Source organism: Equus przewalskii, chromosome 17 (genome assembly GCF_037783145.1).
Source record: "Equus przewalskii isolate Varuska chromosome 17, EquPr2, whole genome shotgun sequence".
NCBI lineage: Eukaryota > Metazoa > Chordata > Mammalia > Perissodactyla > Equidae > Equus > Equus przewalskii.
The window spans coordinates 14,693,116-14,716,201 of record NC_091847.1 but is presented as its reverse complement, the minus strand read 5'-3'; the positions used below and the strand labels follow the sequence as shown (position 1 = coordinate 14,716,201).

General features: G+C 34.8%; 1 protein-coding gene across 4 annotated transcripts in view; it reads left to right on the top strand.

The window, feature by feature from the left end:
- The window catches only part of DPP10 (dipeptidyl peptidase like 10), a 1,232,656-nt gene that overhangs the window by 781,901 nt on the left and 427,669 nt on the right, over positions 1–23,086 (top strand). The window lies entirely within an intron of this gene.

Here is a 23,086-nt window from a genome sequence, read left to right as displayed (position 1 = left end):
TATTGCAGCTCTAATATTTATGAGCTAATATAACAATAACAACAACAGCAATAATAATAGCTTGTTTGATAACAAACATGGCAACAGATTAAATTTGGTGAGCTCTCTCACTAAGTCTCTTCTACCTTGAAAGTATATTTAGTGGGTCTTTGGGGGAGGGGAGAAAACACACAAAAGTTTGTGTAGACTAAGAAATTATTTAGAAACTGTTTTACTCAAAATAGCTTCACATTTTGCCAGTAAGTTCTAAGGAGTGCAAGCCTACAGCCAGAGAAACACAGGTTCATTGTAATTTTAGTTTGATTGCAAATTTTATTACAGAAGTAATTTGACACAGGTGTCTTAATTTCCAAGATTGTCAGCAACTTCCCTGCCTTGTGAAGAGAAGTCCTAGTTATTTATGAAGAGTGGGTTAACCATTCAAGTATTTCTTTAATAAGTAATTACCATTTCTGAAAGGAACAAATTATTCACTCCTTTTTCTCCTGATTAAAGGGCAGACATATTTAGATTGATCAAGCCCAGATATTATTTTTGTTTGTATTTAATTCATTTAAAGGAAAAAGCGTACCCACATTTATTTTAATAATATGTAACCATAGACCAATAATTAATTATATTCTACAAATATATGAATGTACATCCATGCTTAAAATTATGGAAGCCAGTCTTATGTAGTTATGCATTTACTTTGCAGTCTCATATTTATATTTAATAAGTAGAATGAGAATGTAGAATGTACATGGTTAGGAAATATTTCATGTGAAATATAATTAACCATTTTGACCTGTTTTGAGAAGAGAGAGGCATATTTTATGTATTAGAATGTATTGGTAAAGGACATTTATCAAGTTGTTCCATTGGTTGCCGTATTGAAATAGCCACCCATGGACTGTGTATATTCCACCAGTTCTTTAGCAACAGTAGCCTGCTGCCCTTTGGTTGGCGTCTATAATCAGTCAGCATCAAAACAGGATCATCAGGTTAATTTATTATCATAGCTGACTAAGCACAGTATTGTAAAGCACTGATACTGTGTCTTCGTTATTCGATCTAGCTCTTGTTTCTTTAGGCAATCTCCCATTCCTTTAGTACCTTCTCTAGATGAGCATCCTGAGTTGGTCCTTACAGGTCTGTCAGTGTATAAAAGAAGGCAAGCATTCATGTATAAGCAATCAGCATTCGTGTATAAACCATCAGAACTTTACTTGATCTCAATTAAACAAGTATTTAATAGGTATCGTACAGTTCCACTATATAAATGCCTTATTTTCACTTCTAGAAGTCTCTGTAATGGACAGAATTTTACATTAGGTTCAGATGCCATGTTGGAAAGGGTTTACACAGGTTGAGACTGCCACTGTGATTTTGATGGCTAGGCACATCTTTAATATCAGATATGGATTTGATCCATGAAGTTTTGCCCAAATAGTTCATTTGAGCCAAGATTGAGAACTAAGGAAGTGGAGGGAACCAGAAAAATTTAGGCAACTCTATCCAGAGAAATAAACAAAACAAAAGAAAAACTGTAAGCTACCATTTAAGGAAGTATGCCTTTCTTTGAAAAAATACTAACTTTCATATATTTTCCAAAGAGTGTGCACAATCCTCTCATTTATTCCTCATAACACACCAATTTAAAGAAATAAGAGACGTTTTCTAGATATTACAGTCACGGTCAGTAGAATTTAGTTGACTTGGGTACCTAGTTTGTGGAGAAAAATCTAACAGAGTGATTAAATTGACCTTGACATCAAACTGACTTGAGTTCATACCCTCGCCTTGATGTGTACCTGCAAATATGATTTTAAGGTAAAGGATTTTGTGTTCCTATTGTCTTAGACACCAGGTCTTTTAAAAAAAGAATGATTTGACCCTTTGAAACAAGGCTTAGAAAACATTAATTAGTCCCTATTTATAAAAAAGAGATAATTTTCCAGAAAGCATTTGATAAAAAGTACTTTATTGGACTGGTGACAGCTGATTTTTTTGTTGTTATACAAAACTGAAAATGAATTTATTCTGTTTACTATTGTGTTCTACCAAAATAATAGCTCCTGGTTATAGTTAGTTAAAATATCATGTTATATTCTGTTGCGAGCAATCTCTTGGCAGCTGTAATTTAAAAGGTGTCATTTAAGCATCTGACCTGTGTTTTAAAATGTCAAAGCAACAATTAAACTATCCCATTATGCTTTAATGAGAGGGAAATATTGTTTTACAAATTTTGAGATTTGCGTTACTCACTTGTAAACATCAACATTAGCCAAGATACAAATTGTTTATTTTATTTTGTTGAATTAAAAAAGGAGATATGTTCTATTGATAAGCATAAGCTAAATTGCCTCTGCTTGTTTTTCCAAGAACAGTACAGACGAGCATATTTGAAGGTGGTATTTCCCAGGCATAATCAGGCTGCCAAAGAGAAAACAATGACAGATTCTCAGTTTCACCCCGGATGGCATGGATTGTTTACTCTGAGATTGAATGGAAAATAATTTTTCTGGTAATAATAATGTAAGAGTAGTTATATATTTGTGTCTTTGCTTTATAATTACATTGCTATTTTTAAGATAGATTAGATTTCCATACTTATTACCACCTTTTTGGATTGTCCAATCAGATAAATAATGGATTTAGTTTACATTATAATATGTTTTACAAGAGTTGGAAGAGAATCTGTTTTAATAAGTAACATTTACTTATTATCTACTTGTCACACGCCCCATATTAAACTCAGTGCTTTGCATGTACTATTTTATTTACCTTGGCCTCACTAACACGAACTAGATACTATTAATTTGTTCATATTCTACCTGATTCAGTTGAGTCTTACAAGTTAAAGCAAATAGCCCGGGATGCAACTAGAACATGGAGCCAGGCCCTTTTGGCTTTGAAATATAGGCTCAGATATATTATCACACCCATGGAAAGTATGGGCAAGGACATTTCAGAAGAAAAAAAAAGGAAACCTGGGCTCCCCTTTATTCTCCTCCTTGATCTTTTATTGAGGTAATTGATTCTATTTATTCCTTAAAGGGAATATACAACAGAGAAGGAATTAAGCAGGGGTATACAAGGGGTAATAGAGATGAAGTGACAGAAGTGGGCAGTTGAAAATTAAACACGTGCATTCTGTATACATTTTGATTTCAACCTTCATGTTTTTTCTGGAACCTCAAATACTCATGATAAAATATAAGTGTGCATTTTCTTTCCTAAACCACACTGTATAGAAATTATTTATATGATTTGTTTGTCACTGTACAACTTTATATCGTTTGTCATATATTTTATTTGCCTCCTCCTAATCGAATTGTTTATTTTAGAAACATGATAGCCTGGCCTCTAAAAGTGGGGGTCAAGACAGCCTGATCCTTGAGAAACAAAGTTTCCTTAAAAGAGGGAGCTGCATCTGATTGCCCTCCACCTGAAAAATAACTTGCCCCCTGTTTTTGTGGAAGGGTTTTTTTTAATATGCAGTTATTTGCCAGAGACTCTAACATCCAATTCTTTGGCTTTGAACTGTAACTTAAGCCATCCTATTCTAGAGTTTGTTTATTAGGTGTAAGAAGAGACATTATCTGTTAAAAAAAAAATACCCTTAGTTAAACAGTACTTTAACCTAAATAATATCCCACTTTCTACCTGTGTTCTGGAAAATGAAAATTTAACTGGAACAATTTTAATGTTTGTTCATTTCTTTTGCATGGTTTTCCCATTTCTTTTGGTCCAAGATTGTTCAAATGAGAGTAAAGTCCAGTTGAGCAAATTCTCTAGAAAAACTGGAATCAGTTAAAGTAGGCTTGAAAAACATTCTTACTAAATGGAAAACTGCGCCTTAAATCTGAGCATCACAGGGGCCAGCCTGGTGGCGCAGTGGTTAAGTGCTCATGTTCCACTTTGGCGGCCTAGGGTCTGCTGGTTCGGATCCCGGGTGTGGACATGGCACTGCTCATCAAGCCATGCTGTGGCAGGCATCCCACGTGTAAAGTACAGGAAGATGGCAACAGACGTTAGCTCAGGGCTAGTCTTCCTCAGCAAAAAGAGGAGGATTGGCAGATGTTAGCTCAGAGCTGATCTTCCTCAAAAAAAAAAAAAAAATCTGAGCATCACAATTTGGCTTTGGCATGGGGCCTAGAAGATCTCTGATCCTAGACTCACAGTTTACCTTGCTTTTTCTGGGGCATCATCTGTAATTATATAACATTAGGGGAACAAGACCAATGAATTTACTTTTTTATATGTTTTACAGTTCATTCAGGAGTTCTAGTTACTCAAATTACCTTAATTCTCCCCATAACATTCATTATTTTTCTTCTCTGACTCAAAGCCTTGTGCTGGTAACAAGTTAATTTTATTGAAAAGAAATTCATGTACCATAAAATTATCCATTTTAAAGTGAACAATTCAGTGATACTTACTACATTCACAATGTCTGCAACCACATCCTCTGTCTAGTTCCAAACATTTTCATCATCCCAAAAGGAAACCCATTAAGCAGTCACTACCCATTTTCCCCTTCCCCTATCTCCTGACAATCACCAATCTGTCCTTGGTCTCTACAGATTTACTTATCCCAAATATTTCACATAAAGGGAATCAAACAATATGTGACATTTTAGATCTGACTTCTTTCACTTAGCATAATGTTTTAGAGGTTAATCCACATTGTCACATGTCAGAACTTCATTCATTTTTATGGCTGAACAGTATTCTGTTGTATAATATGTACCATAATTTGTTTATCCATTCATCCACTGTTGGAAATTTGGGTTGTTTTCACCTTTTGGTTATTGAGAATACTGCTGCTATGAACATGTGTGCACATGTATTTTTTTGTCATCAAGAAATACCTGATGTCCAAAGTGGAGTTTGGGAAGGGAGAGGCACACGAGATCTAATTGTGATCATTTGTTGGGTACTGGAGTGCTCCAAAGAATTTCAGAAGAAGGTTAGTCTGTGTTTTATAGACGACAGTAAAGCCTTTGACTGCGTGGATCATGAAAAGCTGTGGGCTGCTCTGAAAGCAATGGATTTGCCTTAGCTCTTGATTATCCTGATGAGTAGCCTGTGTGGTGAACAAAGAAGACACTGTCAGGACAGAATATATATATATAGAGAGAGAATGTTGTCCTATAGGCAAAGGTGTCAAACAGGAGTGAATTTTAGCTCCCTATCTATTTAATCTGTGTGTGGAATATATTATATGAAAAACTGGGCTAGACTCAGATGAAGGAGGAGTGAAAATTAGAAAAAATATCGACATTCTAAGATATGCAGATGACACCATCTTACTGGCAGAAAGCAGCAATGACTTGAAACAACTTCAGAGAAAAGTGAAAGAATAAAATGCCAAAGCAGGGCCGCCTTTGAACATCAAGAAAACAAAACTCATGACTACAGGAGAACTACACAACTTTAACATAGGCAACGAAGTCATTGAAGGTGTTAAAGATTTTGTGTACCTTGATTCAGTCATGAGTTTAAATGGAGACTTCTGCCAAGAAATCAAGAGAAGAGTGAGACATGGAAAGGCAGCAATGAAAGAATTAGGAAAGACCATCTGTATAGGGAAGTGTCATGAAAGACTAAGGCCAAGATTATCCAGACCCTCGTATTCCCAGTTACTATGTATGGGACAAAAGCTGGACAGCGAAGAAGGCTGACAGCAAAAAAACCCGAAAATAAATAAAATAAAATTGATTCATTTGAAATATGGTGTTGGAATACAGATACCTTGGACAGCCAGAAAGATGCATAAGTGAGTCCTAGAGCAAATTAAACCTGTAATATTGCTGGAGGCAAAAATGATAAAACTGAGGCTGTACTTCTTTGGGCACATCATGAAAAGGCAGGATTCTTTGGAAAAGACAGTAATACTGGGAAAAGTAGAAGGAAGCGGGGAAAGAGGAAGACCAAATATGACATGGATTGACTCCATGAAGGAGGACCTAGGCATGAGTCTAAGGAGCTGAGTAGGGCTGTTGAGAACAGGACATTGTGGACATCACTCATTCTAGGGTCGCCAGGATCCAGAGCCATCTGGATGGCACATAACAACAACATCTCTAGGAATGGAATTGCAGGGTCATATGGTAATTCTACATGTAACATTTTGAGGAACTGCCCAAATGTTTTCCGTAGCAAGTGAACTATCTTATGTTCCTAACAGCTGTACACATGTATTCTAGTTTCTGCACGTCCTCACCAACACTTGTTATTTTCCATTTATTTTATGATAGTCATCCAAGACATGTGAAGTGGTATCTCATTTGTTTTTTTTTTTTATTTTTTATTTATTTATTTTCTTTGAGGAAGATTAGCCCTGAGCTAACATGTGCTGCCAATGTTACTCTTTTTGCTGAGGAAGATTGGCCCTGAGCTAACATCTGTGCCCATCTTCCTCTACTTTATATGTGGGACGCCTGTCACAGCATGGCTTACCAAGTGCTGCCATGTCCACACCTGGGATCCAGACCGGCGAACCCCGGGCCACTGAAGCAGAATGTGCACACTTAATAGCTGCACCACCAGGCTGGCCCCTCATTTGGTTTTAATTTGAGCTTTCATAAAGCTTAGTGATATTGAGCATCTTCTCATGTGCTTATTGGTCATTTGTATATCTTCTTTGAAGAAATGTCTATTCAAGTCCTTGTTTTAATTGAGTTGCCCTTGTTTTAATTGAGTTGTTTGATTTGTTGTTGTTGAGTTGTAGGAGTTCTATATTCTGGATAATAATCTCTTACCAGATATATGATTTTCACATATTTTCTTCTATTCTGTAGGTTGTCTTCACTTTTTTGATGGTATCCTTTGATGTGCAAAAGTTCTTAATTTTGATGAAGTCTAATTTATCTGTTTTTCTTTTGTTGGTCATGCTTTTGGTATCATATCTAAGAATCCGTTGGTAAATCCAAGGTCATAAGGACTTACTCATATGTTTTTTTTTAAAAGAGGATTATGGTTTTAGCTCATCTATTTAGATTGATTATTTATTTATATTTTGCTGAGGAAGATTCACACTAACATCTGCTGCCAATCTTCCTCTTTTTGCTTGAGTAAGATTTGCCCTGAGCCAACATCCGTCACCAGTCTTCCTATATTTTGTATGTGAGTTGCCACCACAGCATGACCATTGATGAGTGGTGTAGGTTCATGCGCAGGAACCAAAGCTGGACCACTGAAGTGGAGCGTGCTGAACTTAACCACTAGGCCAGAGGGCCAGCCCTAATCATTGATTGATTTTGAGCTAATTTTTGTATATGGTGTGAGGTAGGGAGTCCAATTTCAGTTTTTGCATGTGGACATCTGTTTTTCCCAGCACCATTTGTTAAAGAGACTATTCTTTCCCCATTGCATGTTTTTTTTCACCCTTGTTGATTATCATTGATTGCAGATAATATGGGTTTATTTAAGGACTTGCAATTTTAACCCATTGGTCTATATGTCTATCCTCATGCCAGTAATGTACTGTTTTGATTACTGCAGCTTTGTGATGAGTTTTGAAATCAGAAAGTATGAATGCTCCAACTTTCTTTTTCTTTTTTAATGTTGTTTTGCTGTTCAGGACGTCTTGCAATTCTATATGAATTTGAGGACTGGCTTTTCCATCTCTGCAAAAAAGGCATTTGAGATTTTGATAGTGATTGTATTTAATCTGTGGATCATTTTGGGCAATATTGCCATCTTAGAAATATTAGTCTTCCAATCGATAAACACAAGTTGTCTTTCCAATTATTTATGTCTTTTATTCCTTTCTGCAATTCTTTGTAGTTTTAAATGTAAGAGTCTTTACCTCCTTGGCTAAATTTATTCCTAAGTTTTTTATTCTGTTGACTGCTATTGTAAATAGAAGTGATTCCTTTATACCTTTTTTTGATTGCTCATTGCTAGTGTATAGAAATACAACTGATTTTTGCTTGTTGATTGTATACTCTTTAACTGTGCTGAATTCACTTATTAACTTTAGTAGGTTACTGTAATCTTTGGGCTTTTCTATATATAGAGGATAATACTGTGTGTGAATAGAGATAATTTTACTTCTTCATTTCTAAACTGGCTGCTTTTTATTTCTTTTTCTTGCCTAAGTATTCTGGATAGAATTTCCAATTTGATGGTGAATAGCAATGGTGAAGGTAGGCATCCTATCTTTTGCCTTGTTCCTAAACATAGTGGGCAACTTTTCAGTTTTTTATCATTGACTATTGTCTTAGCTGTGGGTTTTTCATAAATGCCCTATCTCATATTGAGAAAATTTCCTTCTATTACTAGTTTTCTAAAAATGATTTTAGGGACCAGCCCCATGGCCGAGTGGTTGAGTTCACATCTCTGGTTTGGTGTCCCAGGGTTTCACTGATTCAGATCCTGGGCATGGACGTGGCACTGCTTATCAGGTCATGCTGAGGTGGCATCCCACATAGCACAAACCAGAGGGACCTACAACTAGATTATCCAACTATGTACTGGGAGAGCTTTGGGAAAAAGAAGAAAAAACATGTTTTTATAAAGAAAGAGTGATGGATTTTCTCAACTGCCTTTTATCATCAATTGACGTGATCATGTGTTTTTCCTCTTGTTTCTATTAATGAGCTGTTACATTGGTTGATTTTCTTTTGTTGAGTTACCCTTACATTCCTGGGGTAAATCTCTCTTGTTAATGATGTGTAATCGTTTTGACATACTGAATAATTTGGTTTGATAATTTTTAAAAAAATTATTCTGCCATTCTCTACTAGTATTTCATTTGAGGATTTCTGCATCTATATTCATAAGGAATACTGATAAGTTTTCTTCTCTTCTTTCTGTGTAGATTCGGATCAGGATGATTCTAATCTAATAGAATGAGTTAGTAAGTGTTCTCTCCTCTTCTAGTTTTTGGAAGAGTTTGAGAAGGATCAGTGTTAATTCTTCTTTAAATCTTTCATAGAATTCACAGTTGAAGCCATCTGCTCCTACACACACACAAAAATAATGTCCCATTGCCTTCTGGCCTCATAGTTTTCTATAAGAAATCTGCTGTTAAACCATTTGAAGAGCTCTTGTATCGGTGAAGTTGATTCTTTTGCTACTTTCAGGTTTGTATATTGTCATTGTCATTTGGCAATTTGATTATGATGTGTCTCAGTCTGGATCACTCTATGTTTATTCTTCTTGGAGTTCTTTGTGCTTCTTGAACATATAGATTCATGGCTTTTATCAAATTTGGCATGTGTTTGGGCATTATTTCTATCAATATTCTTTGTGCCCCTACTTTCTTATCTTTACTCTTGGGATTCCCATTACACTTATGTTGGTATACCTAATTTGATTCCACAAGTCTCTTAGATTCTGTTTATTTTCCTTCATTTTTTTTTCTTTCTGCTCTTAAGAACAGATAATTTTACATGACCGTTATTCCAATTCACTGGTTCTTTCTTCTCCTTTGTCAAATCTAAGATTGAAATCTTTTAGTGAGTTTTCATTTCTGTTATTGTAAATTTCAACTCCAGAGTATATGTAGGTTTAAAAAAATAATTTCTATTTCTTTACTGTTATTCTCTATTTTTTCATACATTATCCTCCTGGTTTTCTTTAGCTCTTTGTCCATGATTTCTTTTAGTCCTGTGAGTATATTTAAGACAGTCAATTTAAGTCTTTGTCTAATAAGTAAATTATCTGCGCTTCTTCAGAGTCGATTTCTGTTAACTTCTTTGTGAGTGAACCATAAGTTTTTGAGTTTTTTGCATGCTTCAATTTTTTGGTTGAAAATTGTACATTTTGAATATTATTATGTGGTAACCCTGGAAATCAGATTTTTTCCCTCTCTTCAGGGTATATTTTTGTTGCTTACTCTAAGCTATAGCTGTCCTTTTTTGTTTAGTTGACTTTTCTGATGAATTTGGTAGTATGTGCTCTCTGAAGTATCTGTTCTTTTGGCTTGTATTCAGCTAATGTTTTTACAAAGAATTTCTTAAATGCTAGGAGTCTAAAGAGGGGTAGAAAAAAAAGAAGAAAAAAACAACCCAAGAAAAACTTAAAAAAAGAGAACAAACAAACTCTTCCATTGTTTTAGATTAGTTCTGTGCTGGGGCACTTATTCAACACTTAGCCAAGTCATTTACAACTCTGCCCTAGCCTTCACGTCCTGCTTGTACCAAGTCTAGAGATCAGCCAGAGCTGAAACCACAGGGTCTTCTCACATCTTTTCTGAGAATGCATTCTGCTCTGGTTGTGTACAAGGCTTTCTAAATTCCCTAGTCTATGTAGGTATTTTGAATTTCTAACTTCCCATTGAAGACCTCTCCCTGGCTTTTCCTCTCAAGCTTTGGGTACTTATTTTATGCTTTAACTGTATCTTTTCTGCAGGTAGCTGGGGCTTGTTCATTTTCCATACAATGTTTTTGAGGAATACTAGTTGCTTTATTCCCCTGAGTGTTCTCGGTGAGGCATAACAAAAATAAGTGCTTTGTGTCAGAACTTTAGGTAGCACAAGATGGTTTAGAGCAAGAAAACACAATTCTTTAAGAATAAGATCTTCTCTGCTCCTCCAGAACACAAGGACCAGGGTCCTATACTCCAAATGCAGGTTGCTGACTTAAAGATTACCACCAAGCCAGGGAGGTGATTGGAATAATGGCGAATAAAAATGCCACAAAGCTTTCTTACTGTTTTTAAGTTGATTTTTTCTTGATTCAGTGCTTGGTTGATTTTGTAAACTATTGACTATTTTCTAGCGTTTTAGCAAAGTTTATTCTGACAGTTCTGTTTGATTTTTTGACATTTCTGTGGGGAAATGGCCTCTGGAGCCACCTACTCCTCCACATTTACTGATATCACTCTGATAACAGACTTTACTGACTAATTTATGTGTATATTGGCCTTTGTCCTTTATCATCAATCTGAGTTCTCTATTATATTTGAAGCCCTCAAACATTCCATCTATGTGATTCCCTACACTTACTGTATCATCCATAATCATTTGTAGTATCATTAAAAACTGAGTTTTCAGTAAATATTCACCAGTGAAAAATTCATCCAATTATTCACTTGCATTAAAAATTAGAGAGTGGGGGCTGCCTCAGTGGCACAGCAGTTGGGTTCACATGTTCCGTTCCACTTCTCGGCGGCCCAGGGTTCGCCAGTTTGGATCCCTGGTGCGGACATGGCACCACTTAGCAAAAGCCATGCTGTGGTAGGCATCCCATGTATAAAGTGGAGGAAGATGGGCATGGATGTTAGCTCAGGGCCAGGCTTCCTCAGCAAAAAGGGAGGATTGGCAGTAGTTAGCTCAGGGCTAATCTTCCTCAAAAAAAAAAACATAAAAAAAATTAGAGAATGTCAGTGAAATATGTTGTGAAAATTCTTGATGATGAACTTAATAGTAATATAATAGAGTATGATTATTAAGTCTGCTGATGTTAGCAAATGAAAAAGAAAGTCCACATCTATAGAGATCCAGAATAATATTTACTGTAATCTTTGCAGTTTGAAATGTAAGTAAAAATAAACTTAATAAAATACACAATAAAGTGCACACAGTAGAGCTCAGTGTGGGGACTTTAATTATTGAGGACTTCAAATGTTTTCTGGGTGTTGAATTATACCTATCAATATTTAAAGGATTAGAGATTAAAAATTAATTTGAGATTTAAAAAAATTTAATTTATTAAAAATGGAACTAATAAAACTATTCCATGTATATATACATATCATATAACAAAAAAATAACTGTTTTCCAAAACAAAAATAATTAATGAGAAAAATGGCATTATTTTATATTTTTGCAAATCTGTTTAATGTCTGGCTGAATAGAAGACATCGGCATTCTTATATGTGCTCCTGTGTTAAATCTTTTGCAAGAGATTGTTTTCGTTGAAGTATATGAAGGAATTCTGGCCTCAGAAATACATGTAGTTATAAATGAAAGACATATTTTAATATCCTTCTCACATAATTGTAGATGTCCTTCCTTGATACTTCTTGAAAACTTGACAGGTGGTAGATTCTTGAAGGTTAGTTGCAATGAGGAATCTGAAACCTTGTCGATAAAATATCAGTACTCTATTATATTAAAATCCATTGGTCCATCTTTTACTTTGAAAGGATCTTTTACCTATGCATTATTCTGTGACATCATGCATTGGTCATTTGGAAAATATTAGTTCACTGATTTATGCGGATCTTCCAAATGTTGGTGGAGATTATACGCAACATAACAAAACAAAATACATCACTGTTGATACCATCAGTAACGTCACTGATGATAGCACTAGAAAATTCTCACTAGAAAAGTATGGGAAAACAGTCAAATTCAAACTGGAGAATACGAGTTTTCCAAAATGCAGTTTTTTTCTTGAAAGCTTTGATTTTATCATTTGTAACAAATACGGTATGTTCTTTTCTTTACATTAGAGGTTCAGTTCATTCATTTTGAAGCAAAACATTTGTCAAATACTGAAATCTATGATTATTAAATCATAGTTTTAATTCATACTTTCCACTAAAAATGGTGTTCCATGAATAAAAGCAGTCAGTTCAGTTCGTAGCTCAACTGTCTGCCCACATGCTTTTCCTTGAGACAACCGTCATGTTGGTATACAGCAGAAGTGGTTTTGTTTTTGTTTATGCGTACTTCAGATTTCACCACACAGATATGAAAGAGCTCTCAAGTATTGAGATTTAATACAATTAACAATTTTTAAAACAGTATCAAGGAAGTTCTTACATGAACTGGATTTCTTAAAATTGAGAGTATATGACAGTAAAGAATAGAATGATGGTAGTTTGATGCCACAGTGTTGATGCACAGTAAGATGTCTAGAGTTTCCATTCACTGTTGGTTTTGCACTGAGTGAAAATTTCAACCCAATGTAAAAGGAGGATTATGCTTTAGTATTATTATGAATATAATTTTGACTTTAGGACCCCTGTCTACCAGTTGTTCATAAATCGTGCTCTACAAACCTCTACTGTAGGGTTAAATAAAGATATGAAACAAAAATTTGCTTATGATGATGTGATTGAAACAATCAGCATACCTGAGGGAGGAACTTCAACCGGACTGTGTAAGAGCTCAAACGCTCAAAGTAGAGTCATAGTATTTTAGGGTAAAAAGAAGACGTCACTCAAGGGTGTGAGTGCTTGCGTGTGTGTGTGTCATTGTGTGATTTTCCTTTACTTCTCACAATGTGAAAGGTCTTTGTGCAAGTACATTTCTCATATTTAGGTTTACTACTCAAATTCAGGAGATGATGATTTGAAAAAGTCTCAGAAACAGGTTTGAGAATGATTAGCATTTTGAATAATTGACTAATTTGACTAATTAAACTTCTGAGTAAATCCTAAAGCTCTTGATTTACTTACTCAAGAGGTGCGGAGTTTGAGGTAGAATTTAATAAGTCCTTCAGAATCTGAAAGTGCATTCCTTATTTGATGAGCACTTAAAGTCTCCGTGGAAAACAAGGAGAACTAGTACAAAATACAACAGAAACTAGGGGATCTTAGAAGCAAGCTACCTTATGGACCGTTGTGTATGTGTGCGTGCGTGCGTGTGTGTGTGTGTGCTTCCAATAAAATTCTACGTGAAGAAGTCAAACATGCCAAAGCAAATCTGTGCTAGTTGGAGAGTTCTAACCACGTAACCCCCACCCTTCCCCCTCTCTTCTCTGTCCTGAGAGAGCGTTAGAGTCCCTAGAACACAGCTGGCAATAGTGTAATTTAGTCCAACAATTCCTTTTTATAATTGAAGAAACTGACGCCTCAATACACTGAGTGATCTAACCAAGGGCATATATGCTAGGTAAGGGTTGAACTAGGACTAGAATATTACCTCCCAGCTCTGATTGCTGTTGTTGCAGCATTATTGCTTGTTCCTGTTTGAGAACAGAGAATGGGACAGTAGGTTCATAACTGTGTGTTGGGAACCTTAGAGAAGATGGATGCCCTGTAGGAGGGAAAGTTCGTGCAGTCTATATTTCAGTACTTAACATTAAGTGTAAATTTCCTCAAAATTCTCCCCATGTATGATGAGAATAGGTGCAAGGTGGGGAGGGGGAGGCTATATAATACCTTATTTGCCAGTCATCTTTTTCATTTTATTCAGTAAAGACACAAATTTGGTCATAATTTAACTTTCCACATAATTGAACTTTTAAAATGCTTTTTTTATAATTAAAATATGGCTTTCTATATGAAAGCCACGTGCTGGAAATATACTCAAGAAGGAAAGAACATTCAGTGGAAGATAATCTGATTTAGGAAATAAATTTAATTACAACAGTATATGTTACTAGAATTGGTAAGATATCAGGTCCGTCTGAATCAAAAGTAATTTGAGGGCCGGCCTGGTTGCCCAGTGGTTAGGGTCACATGTTCTCCTTCTCGGCGGCCCAGGGTTCGCCAGTTTGGATCCCTGGTGCGGACATGGCACCGCTTAGCAAAAGCCATGCTGTGGTAGGCATCCCAGATATAAAGTAGAGGAAGATGGGCATGGATGTTAGCTCAGGGCCAGTCTTCCTCAGCAAAAAAGAGGAGGATTGGCAGTAGTTAGCACAGGGCTAATCTTCCTAAAAAAAGTAATTTGAGGTGGTAGAATTGATGAAGAATTGACCTCTTTGTTCAAAAATTTAGCTATTGCTATACCAAGATATTAGACAGAGCAGGAAAAGGCAAAACAAAAAAATAGAAGAGGAAACTCCTGGCATGCCAAGAGGAACAAAAGTAATTATCTAGGACTATAAAATAGATGTTACCAGATACACTAATTCCTTTTGTGCTTTTGCTTGAATGGGTAAATTGGTGTTCACAATAATACTAAGTGACAAGCTGCTTGAAGTTTCCTTCATTCACAAGACTGATTTATAATTTATTATTTGTGTGATTCGTATTTTTCACCTTACAAATCATCATAGTCAAATGCGCTTCCTTCAAAAGGAGACTTCTGAGTAAATTTTACATTTTACCAAATTTTTCCGTTGACTATAAAAAGCGACTCAACACTGCTTCTGGTAGGGTAAATCTGAAAACACACATGGAAACATTTTGGCTGAAGAGACCAATGATGAAAGAGATGAATATTCCAAAAGAACACAAAACATCTTTTTTTTGTGGTTCTGGAATTTAAAAATTCAAATGTGCTTCATTTTGACTTATACATTTTAATCATAATAATGACAATGGCTGACATTAGATGACCTGAGTGTTTTGCCTAATTATTTCCATATTTGACCTCATTTGTTAAAAAAGAAAATGTAGCTTGTACCAGGACATATTTTGTGATTTTTTTCTGTTCCAATGATATGTACTTTTATTCCTCACATTTACATTATGAACTATGTAATTCCTTAAGTGAGAAAAAGTAAACGTGTGTTGATTTTCTCCGTGATAAATTAGGAAATGTTAAAAAGAACTTGGGATCTTGTATCTGATCTCAAATGACAATTTTGACAAGATTTAGTCTGCTGTGCAGTGTTTCAGCATTCTAGCGAAAGAAAAAAAATGGGAAAAAAGATGAAAAATAAGAGAGGAACTAATGCTTCAGTTGTTAAGTAGTAAAATAAAACTTTGAAGGTCTCCTGACTGGTTAGGGAACATACAAACAGCAAATGTTTTGAAAAGATCTGGAATTTAGCCATGACTGCTATGATTTATATTCTGTGTCTTCAACTGGGTATATAAAGAAGGGCAGAAGGGATGGTATCCTTTCAATGAACTTTAAACATTCAATAGTGTATAAAATGGAAATGCACTAGAAGGCTAGCCTGGACTGAAACTAAACATGGAAAGTGAGAATAAGTTTTAAGAATAAATATAGATTTAAACAGCAGTGGGAAAGAAAGGTGGTAGTGCATTGGGTGTCCAGAGAGAAGAGAGAATCACATGAACAGAAAGGGGAAATGGCTTTGTTCTTTTTGTGGGAAATTCTGCATAACTGCCTGATTAGATTTTTCTTATTACTGTTTTAACAAAAAATTATTTCAAATAGGATTTAAATTAAAAGAAATGTTTCTGAACCTCTGATGTCAAGAGTAAACTAGATAAAAAGTAACACAATTAGTTTCAGTAAAGAGAAACCGAGAACTGAAAGTCATAAATTAGTTTTTCTTCAGTTCAGTACTGAAGAACTTTCTTTTTTCTTCTAAGATTATGCAGCCAACGTATTTCAAAAGGCCATTTAAAAGCAAGATTGGATTTTTGGAAAAAAGCACAGAAATACCAATACCAATATATGATCTTAAATGACAGACTAGAGTAGACAAAAAGACATGGAGTGAATTATTTAATGTCATTTCTGTTACTACATTCATTCATGTTGCTAAGATTCTATATCTTGTAACTGTTTAACAAATTACTCTATTTCCAATTCTTTAAATACTTGTGATTATTGTTATGCTTTGAATCTCATTGGTTTTTTGGTGCTATTCATAATTATAACCATAATCATAGGGTCCTATTTGGTTAATAAATGTTTAGCCTCCCCCCCCCAGTTTTTTTGTTTTTTGAGGAAGATTGGCCCTGAGTGAACATTCGTGCCCATCTTTCTCCACTTTATATTTGGGACGCCTGCTCCAGCATGGCCTGCTAAGCTGTGCATAGGTCTGCACCCGGGATCTGAACTGGCGAACCCTGGGCCACGGAATCAGAACATGAGAATTTAATTACTACACCACTGGGCCAGCCCCATGGTTAGCCTTTTAATAGCAGCTGTTAGCACATATTAGGTTTTCACACTTGCACACATGTATACATATACACACATCAGAGAGGTATTGCATATATAGTTACAAAATGACTAGAGATAAGATATGTTACCCAGTGCCTTACGAATGAAGAATAAGGTCCATGAGAGGTGAATATTAAATTTAAGTAATCTTTTGTTGATATTAGGGAATAGGTAGTGATTTCAGAATTTCTTCCTCTGAAGATTTATAAGAAAGGAGCTTTACGTAAGGGATCTCTTTTAAAATTATTTGCAATCTAATATCAGTTTCCTGCTGAGCAACCTTCTCGGTGTTGAATGTAAGTGATTAGGATGAATGAGTGGTGTCCAGGATTCTCTGTTTTCTAAGTGTGTCCTTGGAGTTAAAGTACAGAGAAAACTATGAAAATGTATAAAATAGTAAGATTTCTCCAGATGATCCTAACATAAATTAAGTTCCTGAGAAATCAGGTTGTAATGTGAGTTATAAATGCTTGCTGATGAGGTGTGGTAAGGGGAGTTGTAACACTAAACACCACACAACAATGAGCAGAGGGTAAATTGGAAACTTTAGGCTGGCATGTTATAAACAATTTTCTTGAAGAAAACAAAAAAAAAATCCACTTTTTAGTGAATGCTGTGATGCTCTATTGGAGAAAAGAAAAGGACTGTGGCGCTGCTACCTTCATGGGCAAGTTGGAGCAGAATGGGATTCTAATAAGGTCCAGAGGGGTGTCTACTGAGGAGCTGAATTTCAGTTGGAATTCTTGTGACCAAAAGGCAATGAGGATATTCTTAAAATATCATTTATAAAATTGTATGTTATCTTTTCGCAAAGACCTAATTAATATAGTATTAAAGATAATGAAGAAAGAAAACTTATTTTGAGAGACAGTATGCTTAATAAGTCAGAGAGATGTAGGTTCCAGTGTAACTTCTGCTTCTTGCTAACCGTGTGAACTTTGTGAAGATGTTAACTTTGCCAAGCCTAAGCTTCCTCTGCGAGATGAAGACAACAATATCCAATAGGGATTTGAGAGCATTTGGAAAAGGGAGGATTGATTACAAAGGATGAGCTCCCCAAAAGATTATGATGAGACTTGGAGATCAAAGAAGATAGGCGCTAGAAGCCAGCTTCAGAGGCTACTAAAAGAAAAGCTTAATTATTCATTCTATGTAGAAGGAAGAAGTCTTTATTCTGGGACTGAAAAATTCAAGAGACATCAGGGATAGTGCTCAGCAGCTAAAGAAAACTTAAAGAAATGAACAAAGAAAGACGGAAAAAAAGAGAAAGGAATGAAATATATAATTTACTCTTTCAGTAATGAATAAAGTCAAAGAAATTATTCCCTAAATTACATATCTCTCTCTCTCTGATTATTGTTTAAGAAGAAGATCTAATTACAATAATTTGAATTACTTTAATAGATTGACATTAAAATAAGGTCCAGAGACAACTGGAGTTAAAAGAAAAATTATCTTATTAAAATTATAAAACTATTCCAGATTGCAGAAAATAAGTGAAAGTCCAAAAATATTTAACAAAAATATTAAAATGTTAACTGATCAGTATAATACAAAATGGAAAAACAATGAAAAATGTAATTTTGTTCATCAAAACAGATCTATTTAAATAAATATTTAGCATATTAATTTAGTATTATAAAAATAATAATAATTCACCATGAACAGTTGGATGTTGTAATAGAAATAGAGGGTGGTTGGAAATAGGAAATTTCATTTTTACAAATTATTTTATCAACATTTTAAAGGAGAAAAAGTATTTTTTATATAAAAAGGACCTGAAGTGTATGATGGCATAGTAATAATTTAAAATAAAAATTCTAACTGACATAGGAATAAAAACAAATTACTCAAGAATGATAAAGATTCATTATCATAAATCAAGAAAAAATATCTTATATACTGAAATTGCTTCCACAATAGAGGGAAAAAACAGGAGTGTCTTTATCATTATTATTAGTCAACACTGGGTTTTTTTGTTGTTATTCTTTGTTTTGTTTTGTTTTGTTTTCAGGGAAAGATTCACCCTGAGCTATCATCTGTTGCCAATCTTCCTCTTTGTTTTTCCTCTCCAAATCCCCAGTGCATAATTGTATATTCTAGTTGTAAGTCCTAGTTCTTCTATGTGAGCTGCAGCCACAGCATGGCAGCTGACAGATGGGTGGTGGGGTTCCATCACCAGGAAATGAACCTGGGCCACCGAAGCAGTGAGACCACCGAACTTTAACCACTAGGCCATCACGGCTGGCTCACAACATTGTTTTTGACACTCAAACCAATGAAATAATTCAGTTAGATGAAATAAAAGCTTTTTAACAAGTGGTGCTGGAGTAGCTGGGCATCAAATAGACAACAACAAAATAAATAAAATATAAACCTCAGAGTGATCCTCATACCATATACAAAAAGTAACTCAAAATGGATTAGGGACTTATACGTAAAATGTAAAACCATGACCCTTTTAGAAAAAAAAATCTAGGAGGCAATCTTCATGATTTGGGATTAGGTGAAGCATTAGAGAGCAAAACATGATTTATAAAAAGAAAAATTGATAAACTTGACCTCATCAATATTAGAAGCTTTTTCTCTGCAAAAGTTCTTTTTAAGAGGATGAAAAGACGAGGTAGAGACTTGGAGGAAATATTTGAAATTGACATCTCACAAGTAATTTCTATCTAGAAACGATAAAGAACTCTCCAAACTCAGCAGTTAAACAAAGAAACACTCAAAAACAATTTAGTTAGAAAATCGGCAAATGACATAAACAGACATTTCTATGAAGAGGATATACAGATCACAAGTAAGCAAAGTAAAAGATGTTCATAAGCTTTTAGGGAAATGCAAATTAAGACGTTAATGGGACATCAGTGTAGCCAAAAAGTATAAAAAAGCACACCAAATTCTGGCGAGAATGCAGAGAAACTGAATCATTTATACGTTGCTGGTGAGAGTGTAAAATTGTACAACTACTCTAGAAAAGCATATGAGATTTTCTTGCAAAAGTAAACACGTGCTTACCATGTGACCCAGCAATTACACACTTCAGCATTTATCACCCAAAATGGAAAATCCATGTTAGCACAAAAACCTGTAAAAAATGTTCATAGCAGCTTTATTCATAATAACCCAAAACTACAATGACAACCCAGATGTTCGTCAACAGGTGAAAGATTCAACAAACTGTGGTACATTCATACCCTGTAATATTGCTCATCAATAAAGAAGAACTGAGTATTGATAGACTCAACTAAGATAGATCTCAAGGGAATCATGATGAGTGAAAACTGCAAATCTCAAAACCTTACATGTGTGATTCCATTTGTATAGCATTCTTGAAATTACAAAATTATAGACATAGAAAATAGATTAGTGGTCGCCAATGGTTGCAGAGGGAGACCATGGTAACAAAAGGGCAGCATAGGAGATCCTGCTGATGGAGCTGTTCTGTATCTTGATTGGTGCTGGTCATATGGGATAAAATTGCATAAAACTAAACAGACATGCACACACACGTACACAAGAGAACACATGTAAAACTGGTGAAATCTAAATAAAGCTGATGGAGTGTATAAATGTCAGTTTCTTTTGTGATATTTATTATGCAAGATGTTACCGTATTATGAGGGAAACTGGGTGAAGAGTTTAAAGGATCTGTCTGTCTTATTTCTTAGAACTGCGTGTGAATCTGCAGTTACATGAATACATATATATATATATTCATTTAGAATAAGAATGAGAAATGTTCTGTTCACAATAATAACAAACTACAATTAGGACTAAATCTAACAGGAAAACTAAAGGATCTAAATGAAAAGGAGAAGATGAAATATTAATGTACATAAAATATGAATGGAATAAGTAGGTCTGAATTTAAAGCCTTAATATTACAAAATATTTAAAGTTTTCCAATTTACTGTTGTAAATAGTGCTATTTTGATAAGATGTCCAATTTGGTGAGTTGAAATATGACTTTAAACCTCATATAAAAGAATATATGTTTGAGAATTCTCAAAATATAATTTAAAATATTATTTGAAAATAAGATTATTTGGTGTGGTGCACTTACCTTACAAGGTATATTTTATGTTAACATCTTTCTAAATGATACAGTAAACAAAATATGTAGAATTTATCTAGGAACAGAAAAAATATCTTTGGAAGACAAACAGATGTATGTGTATAATGGATATTCATATACGATAGTTAATTTTTCAATTCCATAAATAAGGATCATTTATTTAATAGACTGTTAGCATAATCTATTCTCCCACTGAAATAAAGTTAGATTCCTATGTCTCACTTTTACCTATATTAATTTTATTGGATCAAATAAATAAATGTATGTCAAATGGAGATGGTAAAATATAAGGCTCTAAGAACTTCAGGAGTTGGATTAGACAAAATGATGGCATATTTATGTAATTTTGGGAAATTTTAAATATTGAAACTTACCTATACCAAAGTCTGGTTTTATTGAGATATCTCATAGAATAAGTGTTAAAACCCTAAGAATATTAGCTAATATGATTAAAATCCCAAACTTCTATGACAGAAAATGATTCTAGAATCAAGTTTTCTTTGGTTTGTCAAACAACAATCATTCATCCTTTTATCTAAAATGCTCTCACTCCTTCTCTTGCCCCTGCCCATTCCCTTTCTTTGTCTATTGAAATCAGTACAGCCCAGGTCATTTAATTCTTAAATGTTTCAATAGACTTTATTTTCTGAAGTCTTAGGTTCACAGCAAAATTAGGCAGAAAGTGCAGAGATTTCCCACAGATCACTTGCCCTCATACAGGCACAAACTCTGCCATTATCGACATCCCACACCAAAGTGATACATTTGTTACAAGTGATCAGCTTATGTTGACATCATCATCTCCCAAAGTCCATCATTTACATTAATACTCACTCTTGGTGTTGTACATTCTCTGGCTGTGGACAAATGTATAATGGCATGTATCCACCATTACAGCATCATGCAGAGTAGTTTCACTGCCCTAAGAGTCCTTTCTGCTCTGCCTATTTACCCTTCCCTCCTGCTAACCCCTGGCAACCATGGATATTTTCGCTATCTCTATAGTTTGCCTTTTTCAGAAGGTTACACAGTTGGAATCATGCAGTATGTAGTCTTTTCAGATTGGTTTCTTTTACTTAGTAATAGGCATTTAAGCTTCCTCTATGTCTTTTCATGGTTGATAGCTTATTCCCTTTTATTAGTGAATAGTATCTCATTGTCTGGATGTATCACACTTCACCCATTCACCTACTGAAGGAAATCACGGTTGCTTCCAAGTTTTGGCAATTATGAATAAAACTGCTCTAAACATCTGTGTGCAGGTTTTTGTGTGGACATGACATTTGGGTAAATACCAAGGAGTGCAGTTGCTGGATTGTATGGCAAGAGTCTGTTCAGTTTTGTAAGAAACTGCTAAATTGTCTTCCAAAATGTCTTTACCACTTTGCATTCCCCTAAGCAATAGATGAGAGTTGGTCATTTAATTTTTAACTGAGGTCTTCTCTGATTCTTTTGCAAGGTATTTCTCTTCCTTTCTCTGAACTCATACAGTACTCTGCATCCTTTTTCTGCTGTCTATCATGTTCTTTCTTCTTTTGCAAGTGTGAAGCCCTCAGGGCAGAGCATAGATAAGTCTCCCCACCTTACAATATTTCACTTAACACCTTGAAAATTAAGAGTCTCAGTATTTGTTAGATGAATTAAAGAATGTTCAAATTTTGGTGTGTCCGACTGTCAGGCAAATGATCAAATGTGTATCATTGCCTAAGAACGTTTTGTTTTGCAAATCCCTATATAATCACAATGTCTTATGCTAGGGTTGGAATCCAACAATTCTCACTATAACCGCTAGTAATATTTTTTCAATTATTTCTTAGCAATTATTTTGTGGGTTAAATGTATGGTTGATTCAAGCAAAAGGAAATTGCATTTGAAGGCGTTGATTCTTTGCCCCCGCTTTCCAGCTGGAACAAACAAAGCTCTTGCTGCAATAAGTGTTGGACCTTTAAAAAACTATCTAATGAGGTTAGTATATACCTTTGACATTTTATTTTCAAACAGGGTGAAGTTCACAGCTGAAAGGTCACAAAGATGATTTTACACAGTAAATAAAAAATGCTATTATTTTGCAAAGAAAATGAAATATTGCTAACTTGTGTAGAGCATCTTGCATCTAAAAGAGTGTTTACTGTGCTTACCTTTGGTAGTTAAACTGTGTTTGTCCTTTCATTTCTAAAATTTGGGAATTTAAAAGGGTAATACACCTAGTTTATGTGTCAGGGACCAATATAAATGGTTGCTCTTTATTAATATTCTGGCATTGTATTACTTGAATTTTTAAACTTAACTCGTAAATGCACTTACTA